The sequence below is a fragment of the Procambarus clarkii genome, chromosome 38, assembly GCF_040958095.1.
Source record: "Procambarus clarkii isolate CNS0578487 chromosome 38, FALCON_Pclarkii_2.0, whole genome shotgun sequence".
NCBI lineage: Eukaryota > Metazoa > Arthropoda > Malacostraca > Decapoda > Cambaridae > Procambarus > Procambarus clarkii.
Genome location: NC_091187.1, coordinates 21,162,400 through 21,177,000, shown reverse-complemented (window position 1 = coordinate 21,177,000; position 14,601 = coordinate 21,162,400).

The window sequence follows — 14,601 nt, the reverse complement described above, 5'->3', positions numbered from 1 at the left end:
AATTCCTTGTGGATTTGTTCATTTGATGCATCACGTTAGTGTGATCTCTGTGTGTAGTGAGGTACAATGTTTATATGAGATAAGGGACTATTAATAAGGGATTAGTGAGATAAATGTGTATCAATAATCCTACTCAAATCGCCCTTTAACTGATCAATCAAAAATGGATCTAAATTATACAAACTACTGCTAATGTTCATATTGCATGATTTTGTAATCTGTGTTAAAGCAGATTCAATTATGTTCCTATTGAAAATGATTTTACAATTCATCAATGAAGAAGTCATCTCCCAATCACTTTGGTGAAAACATTCGACCTGAACAAACAAATTTCTTTTTTGTCAGAAAGTTCTCACCAAATTGATTGGGATGAAATGAAATGATATTTCACCAAATGAACAAACAAACCTGTTTGTTTGTTTGTCAGAAAGTGACGAAGGAAGAGACTTAAAAAAAAAAAAAACCCTGGGGGAAGTTTCTTCAGGGAACTTAAAGAAACATTCCTGAGACTTCATGTAAAACTAGACCTGACTAGATGAGCCTTAACAGATTTCCCCATTGTCCAGGCTACCATAGACGGCCTCTGTGGGACAGGCAGCCAGCTGGTGTGTGTAAACCTCGTACAAGGAGTCAGAAGGTCACCCTCGTCTCTGACCACATAATTCAACAGTGTCACGGCAGCAAGGAACCAACCCGTTCTCGCACTTGCTTATAGTCAATATTGGCTTATTTAATAAGTGCATATGTGACATACTAATTGATTGTGAATATTTTAGTTTAGCTTGAAAAGCTTCATAGAAAACACCGACCTCACCTAACCTTCTTCGTATGTTAAGATAAGCATCTTATTGCTCCTTATTTACAATTATTACTTAACCTATACCGTTGATAGGTTAGGTTAGGTTAGTAATAATTATAAATAAGGAGCAATAAGATGCTTATCTTAACATACTAAGAAGGTTAGGTGAGGTCGGTGTTTTCTATGAAGCGTTTCAAGGTAAACTAAAATATTCACAATCAATTAGTATGTCACATATGCACTTATTAAATAAGACAATATTGACAATAAGCAAGTGCGAGAACGGGTTGAAGGAACAGATCCCAGACGACAGGAGAGAATAACCGGGGATAAGGGAGAACTTGAGGTAATGGGCAAGGAAAGGAAGAGGTTATAAGACGTTGAAAGACATTTCAAACAAACAGGAACCTGAGGAAGTAAACAGCTCTTGTGGTTGGATCCTGGGGAAGGTCCGTAGTTGGTCTAGGGGAGGGGACCTAACACCTGATGCGTCTGTTCACCTACTAGTAACTAGGTACTGGGGAGTTAGAAAGCTGTTGTGGGTTGCACGCTGGGGAAGGTCAGTAGTTGACTTAGGTGGAGGTCAATAAAGCCTAGTACAGGCTTGGTGCCGGGAACTATAACGGGACAAAAGAGACGAGGAAAAACAGGGAAGGTCTCAACAGCAAATAATAAACAGTAAACAGAAAGAGCAAAATTGAGTGGAAAAGTAGAGAGAGAGAGAAGAGACGAGACTAACGGAAGCAACGGGACTTGCAACAGGAGGGAAAATGTACGTGTTTATCTTACTATCTGTTTACGATCTGTGAAGAACTAAATGCAAGTTTCCACAGAGGTGAAAATGCATCATCCAAGAGCTAAGAGCTCGACCATACAGACGCAAATAGTAAATACCCAGGGACACAAACACCCAAGAGTCACAGGGATGTCAGAGAGAACTTCATCAGTCTCAGAGACGTAAACAGCTGCAGCGGACGACACCAGCAAGTCGTCGAGGCCAATTCCAAACACAACTTTACATGTAAACATGACAAGAAAAAACGAGTGAAAAGTCACTGATTTGAACTATGGATGGTCTAGAGGCCCTCTAGACCATGTGGAGGCCATCCAGAACCTCTAGAGGCCATCCAGACCCTCTAGAGGCCATCCAGACCCTCTAGAGGCCATCCAGACCCTCTAGAGGCCATCCAGACCCTCTAGAGGCCATCCAGACCCTCTAGAGGCCATCCAGACCCTCTAGAGGCCATCCAGACCCTCTAGAGGCCATCCAGACCCTCTAGAGGCCATCCAGACCCTCTAGAGGCCATCCAGAACCTCTGGAGGCCATCCAGAACCTCTGGAGGCCATCCAGACCCTCTAGAGGCCATCCAGACCCTCTGGAGGCCATCCAAACCATCTCGAGGCCCTCTAGACCATCTGGAGGCCGATACTCGAACCTTCGAACTCTACCAGCGTCAGTGTGACCTTTACCAGTGTCAGTGTGACCTTTACCAGCGTCAGTGTGACCTTTACCAGTGTCAGTGTGACCTTTACCAGTGTCAGTGTGACCTTTACCAGTGTCAGTGTGACCTTTACCAGCGTCAGTGTGACCTTTACCAGTGTCAGTGTGACCTTTACCAGCGTCAGTGTGACCTTTACCAGCGTCAGTGTGACCTTTACCAGTGTCAGTGTGACCTTTACCAGTGTCAGTGTGACCTTTACCAGCGTCAGTGTGACCTTTACCAGCGTCAGTGTGACCTTTACCAGCGTCAGTGTGACCTTTACCAGCGTCAGTGTGACCTTTACCAGTGTCAGTGTGACCTTTACCAGTGTCAGTGTGACCTTTACCAGTGTCAGTGTGACCTTTACCAGCGTCAGTGTGACCTTTACCAGTGTCAGTGTGACCTTTACCAGCGTCAGTGTGACCTTTACCAGCGTCAGTGTGACCTTTACCAGTGTCAGTGTGACCTTTACCAGTGTCAGTGTGACCTTTACCAGTGTCAGTGTGACCTTTACCAGTGTCAGTGTGACCTTTACCAGCGTCAGTGTGATCTCCTAACCTACAGTACCCATACACCAGCCTGTGTGTCTACCTACAGTACTACAGTGGGGAGCCGGTCGGCCGAGCGGACAGCACGCTGGACTTGTGATCCTGGGTTCGATCCCAGGCGCTGGCGAGAAACAATGGGCAGAGTTTCTTTCACCCTATGCCCCTGTTACCTAGCAGTAAAATAGGTACCTGGGTGTTAGTCAGCTGTCACGGGCTGCTTCTTGGGGGTGGAGGCCTGGTCGAGGACCGGGCCGCGGGGACACTAAAGCCCCGAAATCATCTCAAGATAACCCATACATCAGCCTGTCTACCTGTCCCCCACGTAAACAATAGCGTCACTATACACCATAAACTGTTACAAGCCAATTAAACCTAAATGGTCATGGTCTATTTGTGTATATTACCGGGTGAGAGCCAGGTGAGAGGAGTACCCAGGAGTCTGGTGGCATACTTCCCCTCAGCACGGTGATGCTGACTCGTCTCCACCAAGGAAGTGCGCCATTTTTATTCCGTAACCTCCCCGAGGGCGGAACAAAAGACGCGCGACAAGCGCCTGCAGATACACATGCCGTAATTAGCCTGGTCATTAAGGAGGTTCGTGCGGAAAACATACAGCGAGAATTTGGCGACGAAACGGAAATGCAAGGCAGCCATAGGCCAGGAGGGAGTTTGGGGGGGGGGGAGGGATTTTATGCCTGGGAATTGCCTGTTTTACGAGTCGTTTCGTTCCGCCTGCACGATCACCGTCTAGTAATTGGACGACGCGTGCAGTTTAAAAGAGCTAGAAAACTTCTGCTACTAATGAGAAACTATTTCCCAACTAATATCTTTTCTCAAGTGAACGAAATATCTCCTCAAAATTTCCAGCAAAGAATCCTGGATTATATTTATGGATACATTTCAAGGATCACTCTTGGGGTTATCTTGAGAAGATTACCAGGCTTTCGTCGTTGAACAAGGTTACGTGGCGACACAAACACTCTACCTAATCCTGCTGTATGAACTTTCAAAATGAGTTCAAACAAAGGTTGTCCCATCATGATATTAATGAAAGAATATATGAAAAATCAGGAAACTGTGATGTGAGGATAATCAGCTGGGATATGAGGACAAGGAACTGGGATATGAGGAGTGAAGAGCGGCATTAAACAAGAACACAGTGGAGGTCACAAGGTCCCCAGGATAAGGTCACTTCCCTGGCCCGTGTTTCATTTGCTAATGGTGAGAGTGTGAGTGTGATGAGGGCCGACCCGGGGTTAATGTTACCCCCTCACACACTCGGCCACTCATCCTGTGAGTGGACACACCGCCATAGCAGCATGTACAACACTCCCCAATAGGAAGAAAACCCGCTGGGTTGTTCATCCTGTCACTTGTACCCAGACACAGCTGGGACTTGCTTAATTGTCTCAAGTGTACAGCTTCTCAAACGAGAAGATTAACTTTTGCAAGAACATAATGAACAATGAAATTTGTCTACAAATTTTTTTAGGAAAGAGAGGCAGACGGGAGTAGGCAATAACGCACTATCATAGGTAAGGAATTACCTGACAGACAGGTGTCAGAGAGTGAGAGTGAGGGGCGAGGAGTCTGACTGGCGTAGAGTAACAAGCGGGGTGCCTCAAGGGTCACCCCTGGCTCCCATACTATTCCCCATTTATGTAAACAACTTGACTGCAGGAGTTGAGTTTTACATGTCAATGTTTGCAGATGATGCAAGACTAGTGAGGGGGGTTGAGACAGATGAGGATTGTAAGATTCTTCAGGATGACTTGAAGATGTTGTAGAGCTGTTTAAGTCAACATACTCTACTCTGGCAATAGTCAGAACATCCTTCACAAACTTGACTAAGGAGGCTTTTAGATCACTGTATACCACTATGTGAGGCCAGACTTAGAGTATGCCGACCCACCGTAGAGCCCCATCTTAAAAAACATAAGGAAGCTCGAGAAGGTGCAGAAGTTTGCAACGAGACTCGTCCCAGAGCTGCGAGGGATGAGGTACGAAGACAGACTGAAGGAACTATACCTGACGACGTTAGAAAGGAGGAGGGAGAGGGGGGACATGATACAGACATATAAAATACTTAGAGAGATTAACAAGGTGGAAACAGAGGAAAGGTTTGAAGTGAATAACAACAGAACAAGGGGTCACGGATGGAAGCTTGAGACTCAGATATGTCAGAGATGTTAGAAAGTTTTCTTATATCGTGAGGGAAGTGAGTAAATGGAATGACCTAAAGGAGCAGGTTGTAGAGGCTAACACCATTCATAACTTTAAAAGCAGGTATGATAGGGAAATATGCCAGGAGTCATTGCATTAGACAACCAACGGCTGGAAAAGCGGGGTCCAAGAGGTAGAGCTCGATCTTGCAGGCACAAATAGGCGAGTACACTCCAGAAATTGTCTGACAAATGAGTGTTAGAATTTAACAGGCCAAATGCAAAGTCACGACAAGTGGGAAAGGCATGAAAGCTGTACAGCATAATGGGGGGGTTGGTCAGACAGTCTGGTATTAAAACTGAAAAAGATTTGGGAGCATATTGTTACAGTTATCTCGTGCATGGCAGTAGAGTCTGCCTGTACCTCACGACCCCAATATCAGTACGCTCCAACATCAACATTCTCAACATGAAACACCAACAATACGTGCCAGAAACGTATTGTCTAGTCTTTCCTTCTCCTCCCACCTTCCACGACCCGTACACCTGCCGTCTTGCCAGCTCCTCAGACGCCAGCCAAACTATCTTGACAGTCGTTATACTGCCGGGTCGTCGTCAAGACACCGGTTCGGGCCAGTGTGACGTCACCGCCTGTATATATATCCAGGTGGGTGACTTAGACAGGCAGAAACCATCTGGTGCTCGCCAGATGGTTCTGCCCGGACCTTGGCGTCCCCAGGAGCGGGAGACGGTGGCATTCACAGCACATTGTATAAAGTCATATTTCACCTTTTGTCAGTAACCTAACTTCATTTGTATAGTTTTTTTTTATTATGTTTTAGCCAAGTGGTCAAGGGTTTTTTTTTTTGTCTTTAAATATTCATTGTTAATTTTATTTGTAGGAGTAAATTGTTATTAATTTTTGTTATTAATAAATATTATAAAGTGTTTATTCTCTTGTTCTTCACCCGCAGCTCCACACCGTAAAGTTACCACCAGATTTATTATTTGGTTGTTTTCTCTTTTTTTTATTACTGTGCGTTTGTGACAGCAGCCGCCAGACTAGTTACTGTACTACTCCAGAGTACACCACAATACACAGCCTAAAGCTACTGTCAGCAGTACACATTACCAGAATAATGTCAACAGTATAGGCCTACCTGCCACCGTCCGTGTATCCTTCACAGTCTTGGCCACAGGAACCTCCCGGGTACTATACGATACACAACCTATGCGAGACCCACTCTTGAATATGCATCGCCGGCAGGGAACACTTACCTGAAAAAGGAAAAGTCAAAATTAAAAAATGGTCCAAAGACATGCAACAAGGTTCCATCCTGAGCTGATGGGTTTGAGCTACGAGGATAAAATAAGAAACTTAGACCTCACTACATTGGAGGAGAGGATAGAAGGGACATGATAACGACATACAAGATATCAAAGTGACTGTCACAGAAACACCAGTACGAGGAGAAATATGCGGATGCTGGACACACATCAACCACTCAGATGTAAAAAGAACGTTTTCCGCGTTAGAACAGTCAATAAGTGGCATTATTATATTATGAAATATAATAATTCTATAGGATATGTGTTTTTCCATAATTATAAGAACGTTCAGGAGGCGGGGACCAGGAGCCGAGCACGTCACAGCCAGCACATCTTGGAGAATACACATACATGCTTGACGTTGTATGTCAAGGAGGAGACATACAACTGCATGTCCTGCCTGTATGGAGGAGATAATGTCCCCCATACAGGCAGGAGCCGTGGACGGTGTCCAGGGCTCCTGCCTCTACCGTCACCCTCCGCCGCCCTGTCTGCTCACCACACAAAAACTCGTCTGGGTTGTCAAGGTTCTCCACAACTGCTTTAGTGTGATGCTTGACGGGGGACGCAGTTCTGGCCAGCATGGCGGCGGGTGATGCACTTTGTGGGGCGATGCTACTGGCGAGGGAACGTTATCTTGAGGTGATTTTGAGGTTATCTTGGTGATTTCGGGGCTTAGCGTTCCCGCGGCCCGGTCCTCGACCAGGCCTCCTTTTTGTTACCCCCCCCCCCCAGGAAGCAGCCCGTAGCAGCTCTCTAACTCCCAGGTACCTATATACAGCTAGGTAACAGGGGCAACAGTGTGAAAGAACCATTTTGCCCATTTGTCTCCGCCTCCACCGGGGATCGAACCCGGAACCTCAGGACTACGAATCCGAAGCGCTGTCCACCCAGCTGTCAGGCGTCTGGAGAGGAAGGGAAGACAAAGACACAGAAGGTAGCGGGAGAAGACAGAGCTAAGCCTCACTACCCCAGAGATAATCAACAAAATCTCGCCCTAAAAACATAGAAAACGTGATCCAAGCTTTTACTGTGAACATTTCCACCTCGGATAGAGCTGTCTGCGTTCTCCCTGGGGAAAAAACTAAGTGCTTAAAACGTCGTCGGTGTCCATCCTGAGAGAAGAAAGTCCGTGATTGATAGTTCCAGAACTCACAAAAGGCTGGGAGGAAGTCTTAGACAAAAGGTTGGGAGGAAGTCTTAGACAAAAGGCTGGGAGGAAGTCTTAGACAAAAGGCTGGGAGGAAGTCTTAGACAAAAGGTTGGGAGGAAGTCTTAGACAAAAGGCTGGGAGGAAGTCATAGACAAAAGGCTGGGAGGAAGTCTTAGACAAAAGGCTGGGAGGAAGTCTTAGACAAAAGGCTGGGAGGAAGTCTTAGACAAAAGGCTGGGAGGAAGTCTTAGACAAAAGGCTGAGAGGAAGTCTTAGACAAAAGGCTGGGAGGAAGTCTTAGACAAAAGGCTGGGAGAAAGTCTTAGACAAACGGCTGGGAGGAAGACAATGGACAATGCTGCACCACATGTTGGAACACAGGAGTCTGCACAATGCTGCACCACATGAGGGAACACAGGAGTCTGGACAATGCTGCAGCACATGTTGGAACACAGGAGTCTGGACAATGCTGCACCACATGTTGGAACACAAGAGTCTGGACAATGCTGCACCACATGTTGGAACACAGAAGTCTGGACAATGCTGCAGCACATGTTGGAACACAGGAGTCTGGACAATGCTGCACCACATGAGGGAACACAAGAGTCTGGACAATGCTGCACCACATGTTGGAACACAGGAGTCTGGACAATGCTGCACCACATGAGGGAACACAAGAGTCTGGACAATGCTGCACCACATGAGGGAACACAAGAGTCTGGACAATGCTGCACCACATGAGGGAACACAGAAGTCTGGACAATGCTGCACCACATGAGGGAACACAAGAGTCTGGACAATGCTGCACCACATGTTGGAACACAGGAGTCTGGACAATGCTGCACCACATGAGGGAACACAAGAGTCTGGACAATGCTGCACCACATGTTGGAACACAGGAGTCTGGACAATGCTGCACCACATGAGGGAACACAAGAGTCTGGACAATGCTGCACCACATGAGGGAACACAAGAGTCTGCACAATGCTGCACCACATGTTGGAACACAGAAGTCTGGACAATGCTGCACCACATGAGGGAACACAAGAGTCTGGACAATGCTGCACCACATGTTGGAACACAGGAGTCTGGACAATGCTGCACCACATGTTGGAACACAGGAGTCTGGACAATGCTGCACCACATGTTGGAACACAGGAGTCTGGACAATGCTGCACCACATGTTGGAACACAAGAGTCTGGACAATGCTGCACCACATGTTGGAACACAGGAGTCTGGACAATGCTGCACCACATGTTGGAACACAGGAGTCTGGACAATGCTGCACCACATGAGGGAACACAAGAGTCTGGACAATGCTGCACCACATGTTGGAACACAGAAGTCTGGACAATGCTGCACCACATGTTGGAACACAGGAGTCTGGACAATGCTGCACCACATGAGGGAACACAAGAGTCTGGACAATGCTGCACCACATGAGGGAACACAAGAGTCTGCACAATGCTGCACCACATGTTGGAACACAGAAGTCTGGACAATGCTGCACCACATGTTGGAACACAGGAGTCTGGACAATGCTGCACCACATGAGGGAACACAAGAGTCTGGACAATGCTGCACCACATGAGGGAACACAAGAGTCTGCACAATGCTGCACCACATGTTGGAACACAGAAGTCTGGACAATGCTGCACCACATGAGGGAACACAAGAGTCTGGACAATGCTGCACCACATGTTGGAACACAGGAGTCTGGACAATGCTGCACCACATGTTGGAACACAGGAGTCTGGACAATGCTGCACCACATGTTGGAACACAGGAGTCTGGACAATGCTGCACCACATGTTGGAACACAAGAGTCTGGACAATGCTGCACCACATGTTGGAACACAGGAGTCTGGACAATGCTGCACCACATGTTGGAACACAGGAGTCTGGACAATGCTGCACCACATGAGGGAACACAAGAGTCTGGACAATGCTGCACCACATGTTGGAACACAGAAGTCTGGACAATGCTGCACCACATGTTGGAACACAGGAGTCTGGACAATGCTGCACCACATGTTGGAACACAAGAGTCTGGACAATGCTGCACCACATGAGGGAACACAAGAGTCTGGACAATGCTGCACCACATGAGGGAACACAAGAGTCTGGACAATGCTGCACCACATGAGGGAACACAAGAGTCTGGACAATGCTGCACCACATGTTGGAACACAGGAGTCTGGACAATGCTGCACCACATGTTGGAACACAGGAGTCTGGACAATGCTGCACCACATGTTGGAACACAGGAGTCTGGACAATGCTGCACCACATGAGGGAACACAAGAGTCTGGACAATGCTGCACCACATGTTGGAACACAGGAGTCTGGACAATGCTGCACCACATGTTGGAACACAGGAGTCTGCACAATGCTGCACCACATGTTGGAACACAGGAGTCTGGACAATGCCTGTATACCTGTCTTCGCCTGTTCTAAGTTTCACTACCTGTTCTTTCACTGTTGTTTTCCTCCTGATGTGACTGTGGAGTAGCTTTGGTTCCGTCTTCGCTATGTTTGCTATATCATTTTCATAATTTTTCTCTGCTTCTCTTCTCACACTAACATACACGTTCCTGGTTCTCTGGTATCTCTCTCTGCTCTCTGGTGCTCTGTTATTCCGGAAGTTCCTCCACGCCCTTTTGTTCAGTTTCTTTGCTTCCATACATGCCCTATTACACCATGGATTCTTCTTTTGCTTCTCGGATTTTTTCCTAGGGCCGGGATGTATCTGCTTACTGCCTCCTGACACTTTTGGGTGACATAGTCCATCATATCTTGTACAGACTTAGCTCTGAGGTCTGTGTCCCAAGAAATTTCCCTTAGGAAACTTCTCATCTCCTCATAGTTCCCCTTTTGGTATGCCAGCCTTTTGTTTCCTAGTTCTTTTTTGGGGGGAGATAATTCCTAGCTCTACCAGGTACTCAAAGTTCAATACACTGTGGTCACTCATTCCCAAGAGTGCTTCCATCTTAACTTCCCTTATATCCCACTCATTTAGGGTAAATATCAGATCGAGCATTGCTGGTTCATCTTTCTCTCTCATTCTTGTCCTGGCTTAGAAAGTGTCTTGTTGCCACGTCCAGCAGCTTAGCTCTCCATGTTTTTGGTCCTCCATGCGCATTTCTGTTCTCCCAATCTATCTTCCCGTGGTTGAAGTCTCCCATGATTAATAGTCCATATCCATTCCTGCTAGCAACAGAAGCTGCTCTCTCTATTATGTTAATGGTGACCAAGTTGTTTCTATCAAATTCCTGTCTTGGTCTTCTGTCATTTGGTGGTGGATTATATATGACTATAACTATAATTTTTTGTCCTCCAGTTGTTATGATACCTGTTATGAAGTCACTGCAACCTTCACAGCCCTGGATGACCATCTCCTCAAAATCTCAGCCTTTTCTTACCAGCAGAGCTACACCACCACCTCTTCCTTCTCTCTCTTTCCTCATAACATAATAGTCCTGTGGGAACACTGCATTTGTTAGTTTTTGTTAGCTTTGTTTATGTGGGTGCTATTATGTCGGGGTTTTCTTCTAGTACCCATTCTCCAAGTTCACTTGCTTTATTTGTAATTCCATCTATGTTAGTGTACATTGCCATGAGGCTCACTTTCTTCTGCCCCTTCTCAAATCGCCTCCTTGGTGAGTGTTCTGCTGGTGGGGGAAGCTGTTCCATGGGTGTGAGGACCTGTGAGGTGGATAACAGGGTCTCAAGAGGATACTGGGGTGAGAGTGGTGGGTCAAGTGAAGGGGGGGGGGGGGGCAGCGAGGTATGGGATGAATGGTGAGGGAGGACAGGAAGGAAAAAGTGAGGGGGGACCTGGCAGGAGGAGGGGAGGGGTAGCAGGGTGGGAATGGGGTGTGGGGGGAGGGAGATTTGGCTGAGCATTTGAGTGGGGGCAGGGAGGGTTTGGGGTAGTGGGGTTTTTTATGCAGAGGAGAGTGGTGTGGTTGCCCTCCCCTCTGGTGTTACTCTGTGGCTGGTTGTGGGTTCCCCCCCCTCATACTCCAGGGATGTTGTGTTGGGAGCTGTGATTCCCTGGTTTTCCCTTCTCGCCCTGCGCTTCTTCCTTGCTTCTGCTGCCATGGCTCTCTCCTCCCTTGTCATGTCCCTCTGGAGGAATACTTTTCTTAATTCTCCCACATATTCCAGGTAGGTCTTCCTTGTTAGAATCCTTTGTATTCACCTAGATGTGTTTGCAGGGGTTGAGCTTTGCTCTTTTGGCCCGCCTCTCAACTGTCAATTAACTGTTTACTAACTACTTTTTCTCCACACACATACCCCAGAAAGCAGCCTGTGACAGCTGACTAACTCCCAGGTACCTATTTACTGCTAGGTAACAGGGGCATTCAGGGTGAAAGAAACTTTGTCCATTTGTTTCTGCCTGGTGCGGGAATTGACCCCGCGCCACAGAATTACGAGTCCTGCATGCTATCCACCAGGCTACCAGGCCCCCCTGTTCTCATTTGCAAACACTATCTTTAACACACGGTCTCAATGTTTGTTGTACCAGCCTAACCTGAAAACCTTCTCAATGCTATGCTCAGCCCCTTCCATGTCTAATGCCTTCAGTAATTCATTCACTGCCGCGTTGTCCTTATCATTCCACTCTGTCCTATTAGAGCCTTCCTGCTCTTTAATACCCACAGCTACCACTGATCTTTTTCTTTCCAGCAGCTGGCTAGTGGAGCGTGCCGGTTCCTGTGAGGTGGCTGCTTTCATGGCCACCTCCATCATTGTAGACATTACTTCTGAGTTATTTATTTTAGCATTTCTGCAAATGTTGCTTTTATAGTGTCATTCTCTTCCAGTATACTATTTCCACCTTCTCCCTGGATGATTATCTGAGTCTCAGCATCAACACTGTTCTCTTTAAGTGTTCTAATCTCCTCCATTGCTGCTGTCAGCTCTCTTTTCAGGTTGCTTATTTCAGTCTTCATTTCCTGCATCATTCCCTGCATATCACTCTTGATATCCTCCAAAAACTGGGCGAACATTTCCTTCATTTCATCACCTTGACTTTTTCCTGTTCCCTCTGGCTTTCATGCTTGCCCCTGTTCCTGTTATGGTAGGATAGGATTTGATCCTATGTGATAGGATTTGTCAGGAGGAGGGCAAGCGGGGTGAGAGAGATAGAGAGAGAGAGAGAGAGAGAGAGAGAGAGAGAGAGAGAGAGAGAGAGAGAGAGAGAGAGAGAGAGAGAGAGAGAGAGAGAGAGAGAGAGAGAGAAAGAGAGAGAGAGAGAGAGAGAGAGAGAGAGAGAGAGAGAGAGAGAGAGAGAGAGAGAGAGAGAGAGAGAGAGAGAGAGAGAGAGAGAGAGAGAGAGAGGTGGGGGATAAGAGGGATGGAGAAAGAGAGAGAGGTGGGGGAGTGCGTGTGTATTCGGGTGTGTGTTTGTAGGAGGGAGGGGGGGATGCATGGGAAACTGGGAGGGTGAGAGGGGTCCGAGATGGTCACTTCAGGTCAGTTGTATGGGGGAGTGGGAGTGGGGGGGGAGTGTTTTGGGTTAGTGAGATGGGGGGTAAGATAAGAGAGGGGGTGGAGTATGAGTGTTTGAGGCCTTATCACCTTTCCACAAAAGTGTTAATCCTTTCTACCCTGACTGAACGTTTGTGCGTGTGCGTGCTCGCTTGTGCATGCGCGTGTGTGTGTGTGTGTGTGTGTGTGTGTGTGTGTGTGTGTGTGTGTGTGTGTGTGTGTGTGTGTGTGTGTGTGTGTGTGTGTGTGTGTGTGTGTGTGTGTGTGTGTGTATGCGTGTCACGTAAGCCCGGCAAGTGTCAACCTCTACCCGGATGAGCCACTTTGAAATTTTAAATATATATGATATACTGACCAAGAATCTGATAATATTTTACCTCACTCTGTACACCTGAATAATTGACCAGAGAGGGTACCTACCAGTCAGCCTCCCGCTCGCACAACTAGATGAATAAGGACGATGTAAGGATGACAGGGTGCCGTCGTTGTCTCCCACGTGGCGATTCACTAAGTTCCAGTAGATTGATGATGGCGGTTCTTCTCCATCTACACAATGCTCTGGAGTCAGTCACTGTATCGGTGTGACTGTTGTGTTACTGTTCACTAATTTACTGTACCACTTTTCACTATAGATCCCTAGGCACCAACATGTAAACAAAAATGTGTGTGTGTGTGAGAAAGAGAGATGTCCTTGTGTGCAAGCGTGCGTGTATATTTATTCTGGAGTTTCCTCTACGTTAAGGGAGGGAAGTGATACAAACAGTTCCCTCCGACAGGGCAGAGTGCTGGAGACAGTTGCCTGGTCGCTCAAGGAAGACGTTTAATGATCATTTTATTGCACCTTAATCGCTCTTTAAATTGTCTCTGAAACGGATTCCATTCCACCCTTTTCCTTCCCCTCCCCAATCCATGCTGCAGCCCCTCTCACAGCACCTCCCCAACCACCCCCCCCCCCACGCTGCTGCCTCTCCCACAGCACCTCCTCCTCCACGCTGCTGCACCTCCCAAGAGGCTTCACCCTCCTGGGAATCTTCCACAAGTGCCGCCATTTCTCTGGTCTTGAGAGCGGGCAGCGGTGACGGCACCCAGCACGGATGGTCCCCACCCCTGGCCTGGACGGTCTCCCACACCTCCCAGTAAGGTAAGTCTTGTCTCTGAGACCTCCCAGTAAGGTCAGTCTTGTCTCTGAGACCTCACAGTAAGGTCAGTCTTGTCTCTGAGACCTCCCAGTAAGGTCAGTCTTGTTGCTGAGACCTCAGAGTAAGGTCAGTCTTGTCTCTGAGACCTCCCAGTAAGGTCAGTCTTGTTGCTGAGACCTCCCAGTAAGGTCAGTCTTGTTGCTGAGACCTCCCAGTAAGGTCAGTCTTGTCTCTGAGACCTCCCAGTAAGGTCAGTCTTGTCTGCTGAGACCTCCCAGTAAGGTCAGTCTTGTTGCTGAGACCTCCCAGTAAGGTCAGTCTTGTCTCTGAGACCTCCCAGTAAGGTCAGTCTTGTTGCTGAGACCTCCCAGTAAGGTCAGTCTTGTCTGCTGAGACCTCCCAGTAAGGTCAGTCTTGTTGCTGAGACCTCCCAGTAAGGTCAGTCTTGTCGCTGAGACCTCCCAGTAAGGTCAGTCTTGTCTCTGAGACCTCC